Raw genomic sequence first — 26,125 nt, forward strand, 5'->3', positions numbered from 1 at the left:
TGCTCACTCTGTAAAATAGATTCCATGTATCCTAGGTACATACCACAATTGGAAATGGACTCCTTGTCAGACCCTGTACCATGCACTATAGGTGCCCAGGGCATAGGAGCCACCAAGGCCTACCAGGGGCTGTAGCATATCTTTTGCCAGCCCTGGCTGGTTCTTAAATTGACACAAGTGGCTGATCACTCAGCTGGGGCAAGGTGGTGTAATCACCCCTTGCTTAGGTATAGTATACCTATATCTAAACCTATATCTGAACACATATAAACCTGTGAGCCACTCCTATGGAAGGCCTCATCAATCCTGGAGGCAGAGTGCGTGGTTTAATGTGAGATGGAGCTCTAGCATGAGCTGATCCTGTCTGCAGCCGTCGGGAACAAATCCCTAAGCTGTTTCAGGATGATGCCATACCATATACTCTGAAGTGCATTATAATCCTCGTGGTTATATAGCAACTTTGGTTTGGCTTTATCAAAACATGTCGTCTAAGGTGTCATACGATTTGGAATACTATCCCCTCGCCAGTTCTGGCGACGGGGATAGCATTCCACCCCTCTAGAGGGAGAAGACATGTTACTTTGCTTAAATGCGGTTAATTTCTAAAAGCGCCTCAGATCTACAAAATGGATGCTTCTGCCACAGACACAAGTCTGACCCCCTGAAGCTGACCGAAACTCAGCCAAGGGGGCCTGGACAAAGGGCTTCCTGTCGCAGGGAGGTGTCACACCCCCCCAGACAGGAGATAGTGGATTGTAGCAGGGAGGTTTGAAAGAAACCAGACACTGCTTGGGGCGTACAAGGCTGCCTCTTGCATAATCCGGCCAAACCGGTTCTGGGGCACCCCAGCCCCCGGCCCAGCGCGGCCTGGATCAAAGGAAAGGGGTGTAACCACCCCCTTCCTGGGTCCCACCCATAGGAGGGGACCTAGCAGGTAATCCAGCCCCCTAGATTGGTATAAGAAATGGAGTAGTGCCAAAGCACTTCAGATTATCCTGATGAAACATAAGAAACGAAACTCTGGACCCTTAGACATCCTACTCGACGTAGAAGACTGAAGAATCTCCCTTGTGGTCAACGAGTGACCACCCTGTGCAAACAGGCACCATCCAGCACCTCGACGTCTGCTTGTTCCCGCCGGAACTCGAGCAACAGAGATCAACGAGATCAAGCTTGCCTGCCTTCTAACAGCCCGATCCACAGTCCCTGCAGAGCTGAGACCCGTGGAGGTGACCGGAAGCGTGGGGCACGCCATTTTTGAAAGACCATGAGACGCTGACCGTGCAGCCCACGAGTGACCCTCGAAGCTGTACACCGGGGTTTGAGAAGCCCCAACCCTGAGCCACTCTTGCACTGAGGTACAGCCCTCCACACTCGACGAGTGCTGCGTGGGGCCCTTCTGCTTCTTTTGGCTCAACACGTTGGCCAGTCCCTTGCCAGCTGGCTTGTGGCCCCTGTGCCGACGAAAAACGAAATACAACTTGTGATTCTGGTTGCTCCAGACTTGCACCAGCTCCCCTGAAAAGAAGCCCCCACTCTGCCTTTCCTGGTCCGAGTGAGAAGCAATCTTCTGGTTCCACGTGGATTGCTTTTGCCAAGTGTTGTTTGCTCCAATCTTGAAGCCGACAGTGCCGACGGCGAGAACCTTTGTGGGACAGATCGTGACCTGCTCCTGGACTTCGTAGATGCCCCAGAGCCCACGTGACAGTGGAGAGAAGCTCCTCGACAACCACCTGATTCCATCCTGGTTCCATCCTGGTCACTGCTGAGTGACCCAGACTCTGTCCCCTCTGCTTTCAGGTACTTTTCGACTTTGATCCACCCTTGGATCCCACCGGACACTTCTCCTTCCCAGCGCCTGCAGCCTCTTCAGCTTCAAGCACCAAGAACCAGCGTGACGAAACCCGACACTACTTCGACCCTGTGCACCCGCTTCCTGTGGGTGAGGTAACATTGCAACGCCGGTGTTCCCACACTGGTACACACCTCTATTGTCTGTGTCTTAAGTTTTGTCTTTCTAGGTTCAGCGGAAGTGTCCTTAAACACTATTTGTGTAACTTTTACGCACCATTGACTAACATTGGTGCATGTGTGCGCTTTCAGCGCTGCACCGAATCCCGCGGGCTTTTCCCGACTTCAGCATTGCTTGTCCCGACTGCTCCCAGCGATTCCCTAGGCCCTAGGCCTAACAAATGTTCGATTGCTATCTCTTATACCACTTGTTTAGTATATGGTTTGAGTGGCCCCCCGCCCTCATCCATAATTGTGCAACTTTGTATGTTATACTGTGCTTTTGATTTAACGCTTGTGCCCCTTTATTCATAAAGAGTACTGGGGATTATTTTGAGTAATAAATACATATATTTTTATAATATATACTTGTGTGGTGTCCTTTCATTTGATATTACAGAATTGTGATTGGTAAAACAGCTCGCTTAACACGACCTCTTGAGTTTAGCCTTTAAGGCTGCTTAGTCTATGCTACCATTAAGATAGCTTGTCTATAAGGTTGACTTACAACCAGACACCATAAGGGGATATTTGGACTGATACAAGGTGGTTCCAGAATTGGAAACATCATATATCAGGCCAACTTCTCACATTGGTGAGCAGCGGTGCGGATTTGAGCTTGCTGTTTGTTTTACCATTGCAATCTTGTTATCAAATTGAAAGATCACATCAAGTACCTTAGGTACATATAAATCAAAAGCTTAGCATATTAAGTTCTACTGAACTTAGTAGTTGTAGATTAAAGGGATTAGCACACCCTGACTACAACTCACTAGCAAGGTACAGTAGGAAAACACTTAGTGTAGGTAAGTGCACCACTTACACCTCACTAGCAGTCATGTCTGGCACAGGTGAAGCTTCAGGCTCTCTGCCTGTGACAGTTGACCTTACCAAGGCAACTTCCAGCTATGACAAACTTAGCCACAAAGACTTGTGTGCCTTGTGCATATCAAGAGGGCTAAAAAGGGGCAGAGGTCCCACCATTCCAGCTCTGATAGCCATTCTAGAACAGGATGACTTAGCTAAGGCGAGTGTAGCTCCCCTAGACTTAGGAGATGGAGTGAACCCCCCTGTAACTGATACCACTCCAGAGGAGGAAGATGTAGAGGAGGAAGAGGAGGAGGACTCGGATGTAGAGGATCCTGAAAATGAGGATCAGAGGGGTAGCCAGGTCATAGTTGCCAGGCTTAACCAGGCCAACTTAGACCTACTGGGGAATGGAGAGGGCCAGCACCTCCCCAGACCCCATAACCACATTCTCCCAGGCAACAGAAGGGTGAGATCTCCATCAGGGGACTCTCATATTTCTAGTGCCTCAAGGGAATCTGAGAGAGGAATGACTTCCTCTCAGAAGATAGAGCATACGGCCAGAATGAGGGCTGTCAAACTCCAGATAGAGAGGGAGGAGGTAGCCCTGGCTCAAGCTAGACTTGCCTTGGCAAGAGAGAAAAGAATGTGTGGCTTAGATGCCACTGGTGGCAGCAATATTCCTAGAGAGAAACCCAGGTCCTATGATAGTAGAAACCTGACAAAGATTGTACCCCCCTACAAGGAAGGGGATGACATCCACAAGTGGATAACTGCTCTTGAGAGAGCCTGCATGGTACAGCAGGTTCCTGAGGAACAGTGGGCAGCAATCTTATGGTACTCCTGTTTTCTGAAGCAAACGCACCTTTCTTGACCACGAGGCTTTACCAGAGACTAAAGGAACCCTCTAACTCAGCCTGGACCCGCCCGCCAGTCTCCAGCCGCCGACCGCCTGTGAAACAACGAAGAGCGGGGCTGCCTGGAGGAGACCGGCGAGGGGCCACGAACTACATCACCCAGCAGCCCTCACTGGGGTCCAGCGTCACTACTGAGCGCCAAGCGGCGCTTTAAATTCCCATCAACCCCATCGAGTGGGCGACCTGTTTTCTGAAGCAAACGCACCTTTCTTGACCACGAGGCTTTACCAGAGACTAAAGGAACCCTCTAACACAGCCTGGACCCGCCCGCCAGTCTCCAGCCGCCGACCGCCTGTGAAACAACGAAGAGCGGGGCTGCCTGGAGGAGACCGGCGAGGGGCCACGAACTACATCACCCAGCAGCCCTCACTGGGGTCCAGCGTCACTACTGAGCGCCAAGCGGCGCTTTAAATTCCCATCAACCCCATCGAGTGGGCGACCTGTTTTCTGAAGCAAACGCACCTTTCTTGACCACGAGGCTTTACCAGAGACTAAAGGAACCCTCTAACACAGCCTGGACCCGCCCGCCAGTCTCCAGCCGCCGACCGCCTGTGAAACAACGAAGAGCGGGGCTGCCTGGAGGAGACCGGCGAGGGGCCACGAACTACATCACCCAGCAGCCCTCACTGGGGTCTAGCGTCCCTACTGAGCGCCAAGCGGCGCTTTAAATTCCCATCAACCCCATCGAGTGGGCAACCTGTTTTCTGAAGCAAATGCACCTTTCTTGACCACGAGGCTTTACCAGAGACTAAAGGAACCCTCTAACACAGCCTGGACCCGCCCGCCAGTCTCCAGCCGCCGACCGCCTGTGAAACAACCAAGAGCGGGGCTGCCTGGAGGAGACCGGCGAGGGGCCACGAACTACATCACCCAGCAGCCCTCACTGGGGTCCAGCGTCACTACTGAGCGCCAAGCGGCGCTTTAAATTCCCATCAACCCCATCGAGTGGGCGACCTGTTTTCTGAAGCAAACGCACCTTTCTTGACCACGAGGCTTTACCAGAGACTAAAGGAACCCTCTAACACAGCCTGGACCAGCCCGCCAGTCTCCAGCCGCCGACCGCCTGTGAAACAACGAAGAGCGGGCTGCCTGGAGGAGACCGGCGAGGGGCCACGAACTACATCACCCAGCAGCCCTCACTGGGGTCCAGCGTCACTACTGAGCGCCAAGCGGCGCTTTAAATTCCCATCAAACCCGTCTCGCGGGACGCCCAGAGCGAAGCCCGGGCAAAGGGCGGGCCCTCTGTGGCCCTCAGGGGACCGAAGAGGACGGGACGGGCCACCCCCCTGAAACCTTGCCTTGCTGACACCAACTAAGGTAATCCCGAGGCACTTTACCCATCCCATTGCACTCTTAAGCCGTAAATCTACTATCAGTAACATCATTGCTAGTCTTCAAAAACTCGGCCAAGATGTTTAAAACCAGAAATACCCCTGTGGCCACAAGATCTGCAACCAGACTGAAAGATGTTACCAATACTCCTCTTCAAACAATAACTGCCATAGATTTAATGCTACAGAAAACAATTAATGTAGTGGCGGATGCCATCCAGGATTCTGAAAGACGCCTTTCACTCACCCCAGATTTATGTTTTCCGAACCTTTCTCTACACACTACTGAAAACATTAATATACTGGATAATACAACGAACTCCCAGGAGTCTATCTTAATGCTGTCATTTACAGGGCTTCCCAGTCCTCAAACAAGAGACAACACACAAACAGCTTTGACCATACCTTCTATAGGCAATAGTAGGAATAGCAGTCTCATGCTACTTGGTGAAAACGGCATTAATACACGTCTGTCACCCATAGCTCACCTAGATTCAGTGGCCCCTACCCCGGGTGGTTTAACATCTACTGCCCCCCGACTGAGTCATATGATGAAGAGCAAAACTAGGTCCACTGGAATACGAAGCAAAAAGAAATCATCTATAGTTAAAAAAAAGTCTCATCTTAAGGCTAAACGTCCTATCTCAGCTAAAGACATTTGGTCTACATTTAGATTGGCTAAATCTGTCTCCAACACAGCGTCTTCATGTCCATTTATAAGTAGTCAAGATCTAGACCTGATCATGAGTAAAGAGCCGACAGCTCCCACAAACATGCCTTTACATGTCACAGCTAAGGCGGATCACACAATGGTAAACACTAAATCACTCTTGGGTGATTTTGAAACTCTAATCAAGTCCCTTGTGACGCCCATCAGTGAGAGAGTCCTAAACATCGAGAAAGCTTTAGGGAAACTTGAAAGGGCACAAAATGATGCATCTTCCACCTTGCTTAAAATACTGAAGGCACCACAATCAACCTCTACCTTTATACCAGCTAGTAGTTCCCTCACTTTAACCAGTAACAAAAATCTCAGGGTAAAGAAAGCCACAGCTAATCTTGCTAACAAGCAAAATCTGCCAACACGTCAGGAAAAGATTCTTCCTATTAAACCAGTGATAATCCCAGATGGAGGAATTAATTTACTCCACACAGTGGCTGCCCCTCCAAGTAGCCCTCAACCCTTACCTGACACGGAAATAGAAGAATGTGAATGGGCTGCTGAGAGCTCCCCGGTCAAAATAGCATCAACCCAGGTAGACCAAATGAGACAAATTAAAAATTCTAAACAGAGTATACCTACAAAACAAACGGGTGCTAACCTGATAAAACCGGTGGTAGCTAAAAGACCACTTTACATTAATCTTCCGCCTGAATCTAGCCCGTACACCATCGTAATGATTGGAGTACCTAAACTAGTGGGGGATAGGGTAGAATCTCATGGGGACCTAAAAAACAAGGTGAGCCATTGGCTCACAACCCATAGACCGATTCCCAAACATATAAACGGTCACATCTCACACGTGAGAAGGGTAGATTGGGTGGGAAACAGATTCAAATCGACCGAGGGCGACTGCATCGTGGTAACCCTTGGGGACAGTCGTGCAGCCAGCTTTATTAGTAGTTGGAAAAGTGGTGTGACAAATAGCTTGATTCGCACTATGGCCCTAAGCTATTTTTACCCATCAAATAACCCCAGCCATCATTTAACACAAGTACAGCTAACTCATGGCCAGGAGGAGTTGCTTGAGCCAATAGCTGATAACCAATCTAGGGATTACACACGCCTTACGGACCACACACCCTAACAAATTTCATTGACTATAGGCAAGAACCCCCACGGTTGAGAAGGCTAAATAGCCACCATATAAGACAACAAGAGAGAAGGGAGTTTTTTCCTCGCCTTCAACAACAGCACTACTCATATTCTCATTATCCAGACACGCAATACGGGGTCCCCATCTCAAATAGATTTGATGCTTTTTATGATACAGATTACCTGGATGAGATTGACTGACAAACCGTACATTCATCCTCCCATTCTATCTCCCTTGAGTCCTCAACTAGGGAAGCACTCCCTTATAGAATACCATGCATCACATCGGAGTGTACACACATCCCCACCCGAGAGGCTAGTGAAGCATCCAGGGTAGTTTCCTTAGCACAACTTCATGAGAACACACTGACTGTGAATGGGTGTAGTCACTCACATCCCTCTAATCAAATCCAATGTATAGTCCCCAGCGGAGTAAATCCTTTAACTATCAGTAATGAAACGCAAGTACACTCAATAATGGATCATGGGGCTCAAGCGATTTCCTCACCTATAAACAAGGCCCAGATAGTAGACTTGGGCCTTACTGACCAACGCTTTATAAACCTCCTATCCTGGAATGTAGCTGGTTTGGCTGCTAAGGTTAACGATCCAGTTTGGTTGGCTCATGTAAAAAACTATACCGTTTTATGTTTCCAAGAAACTTGGTTAGTAGACGAAAACATACACATCGAGGGATTTCAAAGTTTCTTCCAATCGGCAGCCCCGTCTAATAGTGGAACATCAAAGGGGGGCCTGGCAACTTATATTAGTCTTGCACTTAGCTGCCAGGTCTCAAACAGAGCATCGGACAATAGACATATTCAAACCTTGGTGCTTAGGAATGGTAAAAGGGCACTCACCCTTATCAACTTCTACAATGCTGTACCACCAAATAGGGAGTGTAACATCCTCCATCTACATAATTTTTTGCAAGCAAAAGCGGACAATCTGCCTCGAAGTATCATCATTGTTGGAGACTTTAATGCTCATCCTTGTGGCAATCCTGAAACGACACCCATTGGCCTTTTAGGCTGTAACAATAGGTTTGGTTTTCATTTTGACCACTCGCTCCGTGGCATCTGCGTCAACAACTTAATTGATGACAGGAATCTAACTGTCGCAATGTCTATGCTGGAGGACTCTCACATATTTAATGTCCCTACGTATAAAGGCCACGGTAATGGCTCTTACATAGACCACATTTTTCTTTCAAGTGACCTTGTTGACTTAGCCACTAACTTTGAAATCCAAACAAGTATCTTCAGCGACCATAATCCTCTTTCCATTCAAATTGGAGGCGGCTTTTTTGAACTCAGGAAGCCACGGCCCGATTGTGGAGTTTTAAAACCTATCAACGGAAATCGTCGTCTGAAGTGGTCAAAAGTTAACAGTGACACTCTGTACAGCTCAATCAACATCAGTTGTGGTAATGAACTAGGCCTTTGTGTCTCTCCCTCCACCTTGCCTGAAGTGACCCTAACTGCTTTCTCTGCTGTTGTTGACAAAATTGGTCAACTGTTATCCGTACCAACGAAGGGTCATCACGAACACCAACCAAGATGGTTTGATCAAGCCTGCTCAAAGGCCGGACGAGATCTAAAAAAAACCCTTAAGGCTACCCCAAGAGATCCTGTCCTTATAAAGTCTCTGAGATTTAAATATAAGACAGTCCTGGCAGCTCGGAAAAAAGAAGTGAAAGCAGGCATCTGGGAAACTCTATGCGACCCTGCCATTCTGGGCAATAGTTCCAAGTTCTGGAGCATCATAAACAAGCCTATGTTTGATGACCCCATCAATCCTACGGTTGGGACTAACATACCCGAGGAAGAGTGGATATCACACTATAGCACAATTTTTAAAAGTGATAAGCCACAAGTGGACTTTGTTTTTAAAACTTCTGACGAAAATTTGTTGTGTTTTACAGTGGGGGAGGTAGTAAAGGGGATCCAAGGTCTAACTTGTAACAAAGCACCTGGCCCTGATGGCATACCGCCCGATTTATTCAAATCAAATACCCTTTTATGGGCACCTGTTATCACCGCAGTTGTAAACGCTGGAATCCTGGTTGGTTGCCCAAAATCTTGGGGGTCCTCGACCATAGTCCCTGTCTTCAAGAAGGGCGACCGTGGCAGTGCAACATGCTACAGACCCATATCGCTGATTAATTCAGTTGCAAAGGTGGTGGGGGGCATTATTCTAAATAGACTGACAGCATGGGCCACTGAAAACAACATACTGTCGCCAATACAATACGGGTTCAGACCAGGCCACTCCACGATAACCTAATGTCTGAATCTATATTTAATAAACAGTAAATACACCTTAGCAAGAAAAGGGACGATCCATATGGCCTTTATGGATTTATCGTCCGCCTTTCACTGTGTAGACAGAGGCAGGCTTTGGGAGGTCCTGCAAAAAATGGGAGTGGAACAAAATCTGGTCAACTTCCTTGTTGACCTCCACTCGGATACAAGAGCAAATGTCCGCTATACCCATGACATGAAGGTAACCAGGGACTTTAGGATAAATCGGGGTGTTAGGCAAGGGTGCATCCTAGCCCCCTTTCTTTTTAACCTCTATATTAACGAATTGGAGGAGCACCTACTAAAAACTGGTACAGATTATCCTTATATTGGTAAGAAGGGCGTGCCCGTTCTGCTATACGCGGACGACGCCGTCCTAATATCCAGAACGGCGCTCGGTCTTCAAATTTTGTTAGACTCTTTTAACATATTTATGAACTCCCGTGGCCTGAGCATCAATAATTCGAAATCTTTTACAATGATGACAGGCTTAACCCCCAAAAAAATATACCCTCACTTTGTAAATGGCGAAAAAATACCGACCACCAAGACTTTCTCGTATCTTGGTGTCCTTTTTGACCATAAATTAACTTGGGCACCAGCAATACAAAAGAAAAAGGGTAAGGTAGTGCGGGCTAACGCGCAATACTGGATTTCTCTAAAAAAATGGGCAATAGCCCGGTGGCTGCTGTTTTGAAGCTATATCAAGCCAAAAGCACTGCAATCGCACGTTACGGAAGTGAAATATGGGTGTCAGAATCCCTAGATGTCCTTGAAGTTACTGAGAATAACTTTCTAGAGCAGGTCTTACGGCTACCTAGGGGAACAGCCAACTTTCCTGTACACGAGGAACTTGGTATTTCATATCTAAGTGACAAGTTGGCTGTGAATCCTCTGTTATGCTGGCTAAACAGCTGGCTAAACATAGACATCCCCCTTACTAGAAATATCCTTCAAGAGGCACTAGCGTGGGATGGGAGACTTAAGATCCCATGGTTAAAATATGTAAGAAGATGGCTCTTTGAACTAGGCCGACCGGATCTCTTTCTAGCCCCTGAGACAATAACTAAAACTGATGTAACTTTTGTCAGGAACACTTTTATGTTGTCCAGGTGTTTGGCGCGGGAGGGGAATGAGTACAAGAAAAGTAGTGTGCGACAGTATATTCTAACAAAAACCTGTTCACACATGGAACCTTACCTGGCTTGGCCTTTGTCTGGATATGATCGTTTTTACTAACAAGGTTTCGATTTAATATGTTCCATCTTTTGCTAGCTGTACCAAGTGGGGCACATAGAGGACAAGTGTTGCCAGCTTGCGGCTGCGACAATAAGTCTCCGCAAGACCTGGCACACTTTTTATTCTTTTGTCAGTTTTATACACTCCCCCGTAATCTGTTTTTAAAACCTTTACTTAAACAGTTGAATTTTGTACAATTCAGACCTGCACTTTGTCACCTTCAAATGCTAAACAGTGAATGTACTATGTTTGTATGCAGCTTTTTAAAACTCGCAGTTAAACATAGAAAAAACATGGAAGGGTAATTGATTTTGCTGCTGAACGTATTCATATTTCCACTGTATTTTTTATCTTTTTAACCACATCATCGTTTTTTATGCTTGTGTCTATGTCCACTATGATATAACTCTTCTTATCTTTCATTTTTTATTGTATGAATAAATGTTTATGAAATGTACTTTTATGATTGTTATATGTAAACAATTGAATAAAGATATTTACTTACTTACTTACTTACTTACTTACTCCTTTTCTGAGAAAGGGAGAGATAAGCTCCTCACTGTTAACATGAGGATGCAAACAATTACTAAGTCCTGAAGAGTGTTCTGATAGATGGGTTTGGCTTAACCACTGAACAATACAGGTTAAGGTTCAGAGATACCCAGAAGACACAGACTCAGGTCTGGACTGATTTTGTAGATTGTGCTACTAAGGCTCTGGAGGGTTGGCTACATGGCAGCAAAGTACATGACTTTACAGGATTGTATAATTTGATTATGAGGGAGCAGATCCTAAGTAATTGTCAGAACCAGCTCTTACACCAGCACCTGGTGGACTCAGATTTGACCTCTCCCCAAGAATTGGGAAAGAGGGCAGATAAATGGGTCAGAACCAGGATTAGGCCTAAGAATCAAGACAGTAACCAGAAGAAAGAGTCTACCAAGCCTCAAGATAAGGGTGGGGATAAAAGTAAAGAAAAGACTTCCCCAAGGCCCCAAAACTCCAAGAATGGGGGTGGGTCCCAAGACACTTCTTCAATTGAGAAAAAGCCCTGTAGTGAAAACTTTATAAAAATGGTCATCCTCTGTAGCAAAAGAAGCACAAGTGCACAGCTTAGTACTTGGGTATGTTATGTAGAAATTGTCATGCTGAGATGATTCTATCTAATAACTCAAGGTTATCTACAATACTTACTATCTAATGCGTAGAATATTACCCTTTTAGAAACCTTTTCTGCAGAATAAAACTACTTGTGTGAAACATACTGGTCACAGGTCATGAACTGTCATCTGTGCTCAGAGTTACTCTTCAATTCAGAGATTTATAATTGAATGTATAAATACCTCTACAGACTAATGATGCCTTAGAAGCACATGCGTTTGTAAACACACCCATTAGCTGGACTCAGGCTGAACAAAACAAGGTAGAAAAGTAACATGATAGTTACCCACCACTATGTAAACTATAAAACAAACTAACACACTCATGTGATGATGTCATCAGTGATGTCAACAATGATATCATTAGAGAAGCAATCAATGATGCTACTCAAATTTTTTATTTAAAGTGGCCCGTGAGGCATAATAAGCCCCAGGATGGAGGCCCTGTGTGACCCCCCTCCCTCATTACGCTCATGCCCCCAGGACCTTGCCTACCCGGGGGCCAACAGTAAATGAAGCACAGGAGTTTTGCTTCGTTTAAAAAAAAAAATGCTGGCCGGATTCGTGGATCCCACTGAAATGTTTTTAAAAAATGCATTTTTTGGCCCTGAATTCCCAGGATCCTTCTGACTTGAATCTTTACTTGCCGTGATTAGCAGTCTGAATCCAACATTCCTAAATTATTTACGGTGCCCACATTTAAAAGTAAAGTAATTGCCTTCATCGAGGGGAGTTCCTTTGTTAATGATCGATATTGCAGGAGTACTTGGTGGTAGCTGTCTGTCAATAGAAGTATAGCATTCTTCAGGTGAAAAGCCCAATAGAATAGATGATAATCTTGCAATGCTATACCACCTTCTATTTTCTTTTTGCACAGTGTTTTCCAAGTAATTTTAACACTTCTATTTTCCAAAAGACAACTGCTTAATTCCCCATGAAGTTTTTTAAACCACTGTGCTTTGAAATGTAGGGAGAGTGTGTTAAAAATAAAGTTGAATTTTGGCCGGATCATTATTCTAATTAAGTTAGTTTTCCCTTCAATAGGTAGGCCCATAATCACAGCAGATTCTTAGTTTCCAACATAAGCCTGCTAAAGTTGATGTTTGCCATTTTGCCCAGATCTTTCATAGGTACTGAGGGCCTTATTTATGAAGGCCTTGCGCCACCGGTGCGTCACTTTCTCCCATTTTAAAAGTGATGCACCGACGGCGCAAGGCCTTCATAAATAAGGCCCTGAATTTCTGTATTTTCTAATGGGTTAAGCATTGGACCATTTCAGGTCATAATCTCAGTTTTTTTCCCAATAACTATATAACCCAAAACTCTCACAAACTTGTTTAAGATATTTAATATTGTGGGGAAGGAAGTATTTAAATCTTCTGTGTAAATTATTAGGTCCTCTGCATATAAGACCTCTTAAGGAAGTAAGCCTGACTATGGTTATTTTCGCTATTTTATAAGGTGGAGGGTCTAATTGAAAATTTGGAAAATACAATCTTAGGTGCTTTTTACAATAATAATTATAGCACACAGCGCCAAAGTTATTGGCTCTACAAAAAAAGCTTTTCCTATGAAACTTTTGGTCCTAGCTGTAACTACCTACTGGCAATCAACCAAAACTCTCACAAAGTTGTTTAAGATATTTAATATTGTGGGGAAGGAAGTATTAAAATCTTCTGTGTAAATTATTAGGTCCTCTGCGTATAAGACCTCTTAAGGAGGTAAGCCTGACTTTGGTTATTTTCACGATTTTAGAAGGTGGAGGGTCTAATCGAAAATTGGGGAAATACAATCCTTGGTGCTTTTTACAATAATAATTATAGCACGCAGGGATAGCTGTATTAAATGCATATACAAACCTTCACACTTTCTGCAAAACATGTGGCATGATGGATTGCTTAAAGGGTTCAGTAACGAGGATAATAATTTGGTAATCCCTCCTCTTTCCCTCGACATGCCCTTATTAGGAATGGGATAAAACAACGTAACAAGTTTTGGTTAACAAATGACAGTAGTCCGAGGGCTAAATACAGACTTCAACACCACAGGAGTTGGGTGGTGGTTCCCACAAACCCTCCAACAATTGTTTGAAGGAGGCTAAATGAAGATCAAAACCCTCAGTGGATTTAATATCACCTGGTTACTCTCGGAATCGTATCTCCAGACTATTTTTGCATACGAGGACAACAAAAAGAAAAAAGGTAATATGCATATACTATTCAAATATATTTAAAGAATCCACAATTAATTATGTTAAAAACTACTCTCTGAAACTCTACAAATGGATGCCTTCTAACTTTATGATAATTAGCCCTGAAAGAAATGTATAAAAAAGAACATAGACTCCTTCACTGGTAACATCATACAAAAATATATGAGAACTAGTTGGTGTAAATGTCCATGACTATATTCACACCTTCAATCATTTAGGGTTTTTTAAAGCACGCTACTTACCAGCGAGGGTCTTTAGGCTCTGAAGGAGAGGGGGCAGGGGGGGGGGGGGGGGGGCAAGCACCTTCATAGGTCATTCAAAGAACCAGATCTTGAGGGCCTTTCTGAATTGGTTCAGTGTCTGGTTTTATCTGCTGCGGTGGGGAAGTTCCTGGCCACGACGTAGGAGAAGGATCTGCCACCCGCTCTGACCCTGTGAATGTGGGGACCATGGCTAGGGCTAGATCAGCAGAGTGGAGGCTTCTTTTGGTGGCGTGGAAGGAGATCCGTTCGTTGAGCTATTGATGTCCAATGTTATGGAGGGCTTTGTAGGTGTGTGTAAGCAGTTTGAAGGTTATCCTTCTTTCGACAGGGAGCCAGTGGAGGTCGCGGTGTTGTTGGGTGATGTGGTCATGTCGTGGATGTCATGGAAAAGTCTGGTTGCAGCGTTCTGGGCAGTCTGGAGTTTGTAGAGGAGTTTTTTGTTGATTCTGGCATAGAGGGCGTTTACATAGTCCCGTTTGCTGGTGATGAGTGACAGTCTTCCTGGCATCGGGAGGAACCATTTGAAGGTCTTGCAAAGAATGAGGAGAGTGTTGAAGCAAGTGAAGGACACAGCATTGATCTTGCGGTTCATGGTGAGTGAATAGTCAAGTATGATGCTGAGGTTGTGAGTGTGGTCCGTTGGGGTGGGTGGCATTCCATGGGCGGTGGGCTACCAGGTGTTGTCCGATGCGGAGGGGGTGTGGTCGAGGATGAGGACTTCTGTTTTCTCCGATTATAGCAGCTGCTGCTCATTCAGGTTGCGCTACTCATGTGGGTGGCACAATCAGTGCTGAAGGCCCACTAGTAGCATTTGTCATCACCGGCCCAGGAACACCCAGTGCACTTTACTAGGGACTTCATGGTGATACAAATATGCCAATCATGTATATCTAATCATAATAACAATTTACACAGAGAGCATATGCACTTTAGCACTGATCAGCAGTGGTAAAGTGTGCAGAGTCCTATTGCCAACAGCCAGGGGTCAGGAAAAATAAGGGAGGAAGAAGCAAAAAGTCTGGGGATGACCCTGCAAGAAGGGCCAGTTCCAACACAACCCCCTTCCAGCCTAAAGCCAGGGGAGACCAAATGATACCTCGATGGGATTCCAGGCTTAAGGCGATAGAGCACGGAAACTGGACCAAACAGCAGGGCACAATTCCTGTTCTACGCCGACCTGAACCTAGTTGGATCACTCTATCCATACTCTCAGGGTCCACCATGCCAATCCATGTGGAACCCTTCTCCTCACCTGTGGACACCACCTGCGCAGCACCTAACCTTACTTTACTCACAGGTGTGTCCCAACAGACAGACAGCAAGCCACAGTGACCATCAACAGTGATCAGGGATGAAACCCAGGCCTTATGCCTCTCAGGGCTCTCAAACCCCTGTGGCGTCAGAGGGTGGGGGGCTGTAGCGTCAGAGGGTGAGGGGCTGTAGCACCAGGTGCTTGGCACTGTTTGTCCACTCTCCCACCTGTCAGGTCAGGTCTAACATCCTGGCACTGACCCACCAGTCCCAGACCTGTATCCGGCGGCAGGCCAGGAGGCTGGGGTGGGCTTCCCCACACTCCGTCCTCCTCTTCCTTGGGGCTCTGTGCCCTCCAACCTGGAGCAGTACCTCCTTCTAGAATAGCCAGGGCACCTGTGGCAGGTGTACTGCACCATTCACCCACCAGTTCAGGGGTTCTATCCTGCAACTGGTATTTCAGGTCAGGGGGGACACCCCGGACCTGGCCCTCAAACCTAGGCTCCAAAGCCTCCAGGTCAGACAACACCTGAACCTGGCTTCCCCACCCAGGGACCAACCCCTGCGGTGGAACACTTGCCTGACACACCAGGACTTCACTCACTGATGTGCCCATACTGGTAGACAGTAACCACCTGGCCAACACAACGGTGTGGCCTAGCCCACCCCCAGGGTGAGAATCCTGCCCCCCTTCCAGGGGCAACCCTGTCCATCAGGACAACCAAGAACCCCACTCTCTTATCAGTTCAGGATCTCCCTCCAGCAACTGATCTCTCAACCTAGGGTTTTAGCCCTTAGGTTGCACTGGGGTCAGAGGCGAGGACTCCCTCCCTCTGCACCCCCTTCCAGAGCGCTGCACCCTCCGTACTGGAGAGGTATCCCTGGGAACCATAGTGGTCAGGACACTGGATGTCCTACCTTCCAGGTCAGGCAGATCCTGAACCTGGTCTCCCAACCCAGGGACCAAAACCTTTGGTTGTGCATTTGCCTGGCACGCCAGGACTTCTGGGGACACCCACAGTACTGGGTATTGGGATAGGATGCACAGCTTGTATGTGTAGCTTCATGCAATCGGGTTCTCCTAGGGTAGCGTGAATACCCCTAAACACGCCGGTAATCAAAGTATGAGAAGTGGTTCCAGTGGAACACTAGGACCATCCCCTTGGGAACTCCTTAATCTCCTCTTAAACACAGAGGATTCGACAATGTTTTTCATGCGTCAAGTTTTTCTTTTTATTAATCAAAAGTTCATTAGACGTTGGGTCAAAGCGTATTAGTTTCATTCACATTTTCACTCATTAAAAAGCATGAGTGACACCTTGATTCTTGAGACATCATTAAAGTTCAACAAATCCAATGCATTTCGGGCTGTACTATGTGCCCTTCATCAGGGAATAATGCTGTAACAAAAACAAATTCAAAGTCACCACCTTCCATATAATATTATACAGTTCATTCAATTGAGCATCTGTTCATTTCTCAGCGTATATGTATTAAGTAATGCAAAACAAATTGCTGTCAAATCAAATTCAACAAGCCAGTTCAAAAAGGTAAATGACTCACATGTCTGTTAAGTGCTTTAGTAACTGCTCAACCAATGTTTTGATGCTGTTATGAAGAAAAGAGAAAGAAACGCGGGTTGTAATGGACATCAGGGTTGTAAAAGCAAAGTGTGACGTGTGGCCAAGCTGTCACGTTTTAGTGAATGGACTAACCTGAGATTTAGTGAATCCGAACGTGAGTGTGCCCACTGAACCGAAGGTTCGTGCTCACGGCAGTTAGAGATTTTCTCCATGCAACGGTGTTGCTGTTTGGTAAGTTATTTGAAAAGTGATGTCGGTCACGTGGGTGATGGAGTTAGAAAAAAGACTATCGCGCTAGAGTGACTTCGTGTAGGTGCCCGTATCGTAATGTGTATATGCTATAGATAAGCACCGCAGATATGTGTCTGCTTATCTTGTGTGGCTGAAAAAAGGTGTGAACCATAAGTAAAGTGGAGTGAAACAGATTAAAAAAATAAATCGAAAATTAAAGCGAGGAGTGTACGAGATGGTCTCGAACCGATAGACTTAAAGAGAGATCTCCAGAGACATGCTCCAGTGAACAGTGCTGTTAACACGCTAGGTTGGAATGACTGTTAATGTGGGTGTGGTGAGTGTGGGACAGGAGAACCAAGCTTATCAGGCCTAGGGGCAAATTTAAAGTTTTACAATGAGGTTCACAGGTAACATGAAAATTCATTCCTATCATTCAAACCAAATGGCTTCTGCGTACACAATCTGAAAATCCAGTAATTCTCTCTTTGGAGAATGTATTTCGTATTGTCTCTTCCTTCTGTTTTGTTAATAGTCTCTAAGATCATGAATTTGAGCTGGGCAATGCTGTGTTTAGCTTCCATGAAATGCATTGCAACAGTTGATTTTGCGTTCTTTAGACGTATGTTAGATTTATGCTCTGTGAGTCTCGTTTTCATCTTGCGTTCTGTCTTCCCGATGTATAATTTGCCACAGGGGCATTTGAGGGCATATATAATGTTTGACGAATCACAAGTAGCATTGACTCTCACTTTAATTTCTTGACCTTTCATTGGGTGGTTAATCTTATTTCCTTTTATCACGTTATTGCAGTGTCCGCAATTGTAACATGGTTTGGTCCCATGATAAGTTTCAGGGGTGGAGGTTCTAGGTTGAATCATTTCTCCAAGATTTCGTGATCTTGTGAAAGCGAACAGGGGTGGTTGTTCAAAACTTTGATTAAAATCAGGTTCTAACATGAGCATTTGCCAGTGTTTAAGGATTGTTTTTTTGTATTTGTAACTTGAAGTTGAAAATTTCGATATGGCCACTATTCTTGTTTGTTCTTTCTTTTGGCTGGGTTGTAGAAGTGCACTTCTATCTTTCTGGCCAATTTTGCATTTCGATAGATCCAGAATGTGTTGTGGATATCCTCTTTGCTTGAATTTAATTTCCATCTCAGTTAGTCTTATTTGTGCTGTGTTGGGTTCTGATGTTATCCTTTTAACCCTAGCCATCTGAGAGAAAGGTAAGAATTTCTTTAAATTGTGTTCATGAAAACTGCTGTAATGGAGCATATTATTGCGATCTGTGCTCTTGATATGTAGATCTGTTTCAAGGCCCTTATTTGTGCGAGTGATTTTAACATCCAGGAATGTGATGGTAGTCTCTGACATTTCCCAAGTTAATTGTATCCTCTCATCAACTTGATTAAATTGTGTAAGGGCATCCTGTAATTCATCTTTCGTGCTGGACCATAGAATAAAGATATCATCTATGTACCGGATAAAAGTTTTTAGATTTTTAACCCAGCGTTCTTTACATAGTATGTGCTTTTCTTCAAAAAACTTCATGAAGAGGTTGGCATAGACCGGCGCGGCCGAATTGCCCATAGCTGTCCCAACTAGTTGCAAGTACCATTGATCATTGTATTTGAAATAAGATTGGTAGAGAGAGAAAAGCATCAGTTCCATCAAAAATGTTTTGAAATTAACATCGAGATCCAAATTCATCAGTGCATTCTCTATGGCTTCTATGCCCATTGAATGTGGTATACTGGTATACAATGATTTGACATCCGCTGTGCATAAAATTATGTCGTCACCAGGATCCAACCTGATGGTCTCCAATTTTGTTAGGAACTCTGTAGTGTCTTTTACATATGTTGCCATAGATTTTACTGCAGGTTGTAGATATCTATCCAGTAGTTGACCCACTGGTTCATGTATGCTGTTGCGAGTGGATACTATTGGTCGCAGTGGAGGATCAAGTAGATTTTTGTGTATTTTTGGGACCATGTTCAAAGAGGGACTTTTTGGATTGGCTTTAAGCAAGAACTTTTTTGTTCTATCATTAATTGTTCCCATTTCATATGCTCTTTCCACAATTTCTTTGAGGTTTTGTGAGAATTCAGCGGTCGGATTCTGTTCAAGCCTCATGTAGATATTTGTGTCTCTTACATGTTCCATAACTTTTAGTTCATATTGTGCTCGATCCATTATCACGATTGCACCACCTTTGTCTGCTTTGGTGCAGATTATTTTCTCATTATGTGATAATTTCCTGAGGGTATCAAGATCTTTCTGAGTTATGTTCTGGTTTGTGTGTCGTTGATATTTGAGTTTGTTGAGATCCTGTTTCACCATTTTCTCAAACATATCAATCGTTTTGTGGCTGACAGGAGATTGAAACGAGCTGCTTGGTCTAAGTCCTAATAGTTGATCCTTCTCTTGGTTGGTCGGTTTGGGCATAACATTATCAAAAAAATGTCGTAACCGAAGTTTACGCATCAGCTTATAGAAGCTGACCTCTACTTCCAATTGATCCGTTGTGTATGTGGGTACGAAGGATGTGCCTTTCTGTAATAGTTGTATTTCATGTTGATTTAGTTGGTGTTGGCTGATGTTGATCACTAATTGGTCTTTAACGTTTTTTTCTGATCTTTCTTGGTCCCTGTGGTACTCCTTGTTGCTGGTGCTTCCTTCTCCTTCTCTTTTTCTAGCTCTCTTGTTCTGGCCTCTCCTGGGTCTCCTTTTTGGGATTGACCCTGGTCTAAAAAATGACTCTGTTGTGTTGGGATTTCGGTAGTCGGTTGAGTAGTAGATCCAGAATCTGCGGCTCGTTGTTCGCTAGCACTAGTTGGTGGCTCAGATGTTCTTGTTGTTGCTCGCTGTTGTCTAGCTCTCTGTGTTGAATCACTGTCAGAGGAGGATGTTTCAGTTTGTGATGTATAGGTTTTGTTGGCTCTCTTCCTAGAGTAAATTTCTGCCCAGGTGTACACTTCCCCTAGGCGGTAATCCAATGTGTCCCTTTTGTACTTTCTAATTTTCCTCTCAGATTCTGGATCTACTACTCAACCGACTACCGAAATCCCAACACAACAGAGTCATTTTTTAGACCAGGGTCAATCCCAAAAAGGAGACCCAGGAGAGGCCAGAACAAGAGAGCTAGAAAAAGAGAAGGAGAAGGAAGCACCAGCAACAAGGAGTACCACAGGGACCAAGAAAGATCAGAAAAAAACGTTAAAGACCAATTAGTGATCAACATCAGCCAACACCAACTAAATCAACATGAAATACAACTATTACAGAAAGGCACATCCTTCGTACCCACATACACAACGGATCAATTGGAAGTAGAGGTCAGCTTCTATAAGCTGATGCGTAAACTTCGGTTACGACATTTTTTTGATAATGTTATGCCCAAACCGACCAACCAAGAGAAGGATCAACTATTAGGACTTAGACCAAGCAGCTCGTTTCAATCTCCTGTCAGCCACAAAACGATTGATATGTTTGAGAAAATGGTGAAACAGGATCTCAACAAACTCAAATATCAACGACACACAAACCAGAACATAACTCAGAAAGATCTTGATACCCTCAGGAAATTATCACATAATGAGAAAATAATCTGCACCAAAGCGGACAAAGGTGGTGCAATCGTGATAATGGATCGAGCACAATATGAACTAAAAGTTATGGAACATGTAAGAGACACAAATATCTACATGAGGCTTGAACAGAATCCGACCGCTGAATTCTCACAAAACCTCAAAGAAATTGTGGAAAGAGCATATGAAATGGGAACAATTAATGATAGAACAAAAAAGTTCTTGCTTAAAGCCAATCCAAAAAGTCCCTCTTTGAACATGGTCCCAAAAATACACAAAAATCTACTTGATCCTCCACTGCGACCAATAGTATCCACTCGCAACAGCATACATGAACCAGTGGGTCAACTACTGGATAGATATCTACAACCTGCAGTAAAATCTATGGCAACATATGTAAAAGACACTACAGAGTTCCTAACAAAATTGGAGACCATCAGGTTGGATCCTGGTGACGACATAATTTTATGCACAGCGGATGTCAAATCATTGTATACCAGTATACCACATTCAATGGGCATAGAAGCCATAGAGAATGCACTGATGAATTTGGATCTCGATGTTAATTTCAAAACATTTTTGATGGAACTGATGCTTTTCTCTCTCTACCAATCTTATTTCAAATACAATGATCAATGGTACTTGCAACTAGTTGGGACAGCTATGGGCAATTCGGCCGCGCCGGTCTATGCCAACCTCTTCATGAAGTTTTTTGAAGAAAAGCACATACTATGTAAAGAACGCTGGGTTAAAAATCTAAAAACTTTTATCCGGTACATAGATGATATCTTTATTCTATGGTCCAGCACGAAAGATGAATTACAGGATGCCCTTACACAATTTAATCAAGTTGATGAGAGGATACAATTAACTTGGGAAATGTCAGAGACTACCATCACATTCCTGGATGTTAAAATCACTCGCACAAATAAGGGCCTTGAAACAGATCTACATATCAAGAGCACAGATCGCAATAATATGCTCCATTACAGCAGTTTTCATGAACACAATTTAAAGAAATTCTTACCTTTCTCTCAGATGGCTAGGGTTAAAAGGATAACATCAGAACCCAACACAGCACAAATAAGACTAACTGAGATGGAAATTAAATTCAAGCAAAGAGGATATCCACAACACATTCTGGATCTATCGAAATGCAAAATTGGCCAGAAAGATAGAAGTGCACTTCTACAACCCAGCCAAAAGAAAGAACAAACAAGAATAGTGGCCATATCGAAATTTTCAACTTCAAGTTACAAATACAAAAAAACAATCCTTAAACACTGGCAAATGCTCATGTTAGAACCTGATTTTAATCAAAGTTTTGAACAACCACCCCTGTTCGCTTTCACAAGATCACGAAATCTTGGAGAAATGATTCAACCTAGAACCTCCACCCCTGAAACTTATCATGGGACCAAACCATGTTACAATTGCGGACACTGCAATAACGTGATAAAAGGAAATAAGATTAACCACCCAATGAAAGGTCAAGAAATTAAAGTGAGAGTCAATGCTACTTGTGATTCGTCAAACATTATATATGCCCTCAAATGCCCCTGTGGCAAATTATACATCGGGAAGACAGAACGCAAGATGAAAACGAGACTCACAGAGCATAAATCTAACATACGTCTAAAGAACGCAAAATCAACTGTTGCAATGCATTTCATGGAAGCTAAACACAGCATTGCCCAGCTCAAATTCATGATCTTAGAGACTATTAACAAAACAGAAGGAAGAGACAATACGAAATACATTCTCCAAAGAGAGAATTACTGGATTTTCAGATTGTGTACGCAGAAGCCATTTGGTTTGAATGATAGGAATGAATTTTCATGTTACCTGTGAACCTCATTGTAAAACTTTAAATTTGCCCCTAGGCCTGATAAGCTTGGTTCTCCTGTCCCACACTCACCACACCCACATTAACAGTCATTCCAACCTAGCGTGTTAACAGCACTGTTCACTGGAGCATGTCTCTGGAGATCTCTCTTTAAGTCTATCGGTTCGAGACCATCTCGTACACTCCTCGCTTTAATTTTCGATTTATTTTTTTAATCTGTTTCACTCCACTTTACTTATGGTTCACACCTTTTTTCAGCCACACAAGATAAGCAGACACATATCTGCGGTGCTTATCTATAGCATATACACATTACGATACGGGCACCTACACGAAGTCACTCTAGCGCGATAGTCTTTTTTCTAACTCCATCACCCACGTGACCGACATCACTTTTCAAATAACTTACCAAACAGCAACACCGTTGCATGGAGAAAATCTCTAACTGCCGTGAGCACGAACCTTCGGTTCAGTGGGCACACTCACGTTCGGATTCACTAAATCTCAGGTTAGTCCATTCACTAAAACGTGACAGCTTGGCCACACGTCACACTTTGCTTTTACAACCCTGATGTCCATTACAACCCGCGTTTCTTTCTCTTTTCTTCATAACAGCATCAAAACATTGGTTGAGCAGTTACTAAAGCACTTAACAGACATGTGAGTCATTTACCTTTTTGAACTGGCTTGTTGAATTTGATTTGACAGCAATTTGTTTTGCATTACTTAATACATATACGCTGAGAAATGAACAGATGCTCAATTGAATGAACTGTATAATATTATATGGAAGGTGGTGACTTTGAATTTGTTTTTGTTACAGCATTATTCCCTGATGAAGGGCACATAGTACAGCCCGAAATGCATTGGATTTGTTGAACTTTAATGATGTCTCAAGAATCAAGGTGTCACTCATGCTTTTTAATGAGTGAAAATGTGAATGAAACTAATACGCTTTGACCCAACGTCTAATGAACTTTTGATTAATAAAAAGAAAAACTTGACGCATGAAAAACATTGTCGAATCCTCTGTGTTTAAGAGGAGATTAAGGAGTTCCCAAGGGGATGGTCCTAGTGTTCCACTGGAACCACTTCTCATACTTTGACACCCACAGTACCCCATTGGGGGTGACACACAACTCATGTGTCCTGTGACAGTCTGCCTGGCGCAGATCTCCTGACCCCTGTCCACCTGACAGTGTGTGAAGATCCCCCAGGACAGAAGTGGTGTCACCATGGTCACTTCTGGGAGACTCGGCCCTTCTGACGGGTCCCTGACCCATGGGTTCTCCCACTGGGGACTACTTCCCCCTCCCACCCCTCAGTCTGGACTTCTGCACCCTCCCAACTGGAGTGGCACTGCCAGACACCAGAACTGATGGAGGCCTGGTTACAGGCACTCCCCGTTCACCAGATACTAGGAGATCCTCCTCAAATGGCCTACAAGTACAATCTAGGTCCCCAACCTGGTGTTCCCTTAAGGAACCCTCCAGACCCTGAGACTGGGTTTCGGGCACCGTGAGACACAATGTCCCACACTCGCTCCTTCTGCACTGAGACCGGACATGAGCCCCTACACCCTTCCCACTACACTGGGACCTAACTGGGCTACACTAACCCTCTTCCACCTCACAGGTCGGGAAGATATCTGTGCCACACCTTTTAGGATCACTCCCCAATGCCTCCTCAGACTCTCTGGAATACACCAAGAGGTCTGCCTCCAACGCAAGCTCTCTGGGGTCAAAGCACTCACACTCCACCGGGTGTTAGCATAGCTTTGGAAACAGGGACTTAAAATATGCTCTCCAACAAATGAATCACACAGCCCCCCACAGTTGTTTACCAAGCTACCCTTTGCCTCACCCTCCAGTGCCTCACACAAGTACCCCACACCACTCTCCTGAGACTGGCAAGACAGTATCTGACTGTCTCTGTCACGCCACCCACACTCTTCTGGCTGGTCTTCACACACACACACCAAGGTTTCTACCATGGGGGAACCCCTCTCCCTGTACCTCTCATCTAGAGTCAGTAGAGTGCCCCTCCCACCACTAGGAATATGGTCCCCTGTGCCAGTCCCCCAATCTATTTTAGGGACACTGCACTCCACTGGAACTACATCATAAACCTGAACCCCTTGATGTATGTCAACCTCCTCCCTCAAGTCAGGCGCCACATCTCTGGGTGTTTGTACCTTTCTCTCAGCACTGGAAACTATAATCTTGCTGCCACCTTCTGAGCTGGACTCCACCTCCAACTCAGCAAAGCTCACATCTTGAGCTACCCATGTTTCTTCTTCAGCTGAGACACTCATGGCATCCAGCTTCTCGAGCTCCAACTCAAGCTTCCTCATTGTCAATTCATGGGCCAAGATCAATTTCAATTCCTCCAGGGCGCGGGCCTTTTTGCTCTCCTCCGCCGCCCTTTCTCTCTCTTCCTCCATTTGCTTTATCTTCAATTCAAGCCTCAACATTTCTAACTTATGATCTCTAGCCCTTTGGTTTTCCTCCAACTCCTCTGGTGAAAAACTGTCAGCTGAATGGTTGCTGCTAGCCCTTGAGGCCGCTCTGGACACAGGCATATCCTGTGGCCTGCAGCCATCCCTTTGTGCATCCTCATCCACTTCTGCATCATCTGTCTCCCCAGCCTCTTTGGTCTCCCACCAGGCCCTTACGGCCTCCTGTAGCTCCTCCTTCTTGAAATGGCGCTTCATGGGACATCCAAAGCTCCTGCAGAACTGCCTGAGTAGACCTACTTTGTAATCACCTAACATTTCAATATCAAACTCCAGTTCTGCAACATCACTTGCTGGTTTACCATTCTGAGACATGATGCTTGGATCCTTTCAGGGTTACAATCAAAAATAGAACCAAAAATAAAAAACTTAACCGTAGTATGCGGTGGCGTAGTGGTCTGCACTCACTAGTGATGTACACCAATCACTGTGGGTCTAGTACAAATGCAAGTTCAAATCCCCACCACTGACCAACAATGTTAGAACTGGGGTCTCTAGTTGGCAGAGGTAGGTACCACTGTCCAAATAGGGACCCTTGCTTCTAGTCAGGGTAAGGAGGAAACCCACTGAGATAACCCCTGCTCACCCTCTAGGTAGCTTGGCACGAGCAGTCTAGGCTAACCACAGGCAATGTGTAAAGTTTTTGTACCAACACTCACAGTAACACAGTGAAAACACCACAAACCGACTCCACAAGTTTTTAATCTAAACTACACAAGACCAAAACAACAAGAATCCAACATACGCAGTTCAAGAATATGGTTTCAAAAGAGTTCTTATGGTTGCGATAAAATAATCCACAGATGCGTGAAAAGTTCACAGTTGTGTCACGTTTAGCCAACAGTACCTTTAGTTGCGACAAAGTTCCAAAAGTTGTAGCTGGTGCGGTGGAAAACAAGCGATGCGTTGCTCCTGAGACCCTGGGAAGGGGTTTGCGACAGCCCCGCTGCAGCAATCGGACACCTACATCCACAGACAAATCCTGCCCGCTAAAATCCCAAAACACCCCTTCAAACCAAGTGAAAAAATCAGACACACTCTCATCTTTC

The sequence above is a fragment of the Lissotriton helveticus genome, chromosome 3_2 (assembly GCF_964261635.1).
Source record: "Lissotriton helveticus chromosome 3_2, aLisHel1.1, whole genome shotgun sequence".
Classification (NCBI taxonomy): domain Eukaryota; kingdom Metazoa; phylum Chordata; class Amphibia; order Caudata; family Salamandridae; genus Lissotriton; species Lissotriton helveticus.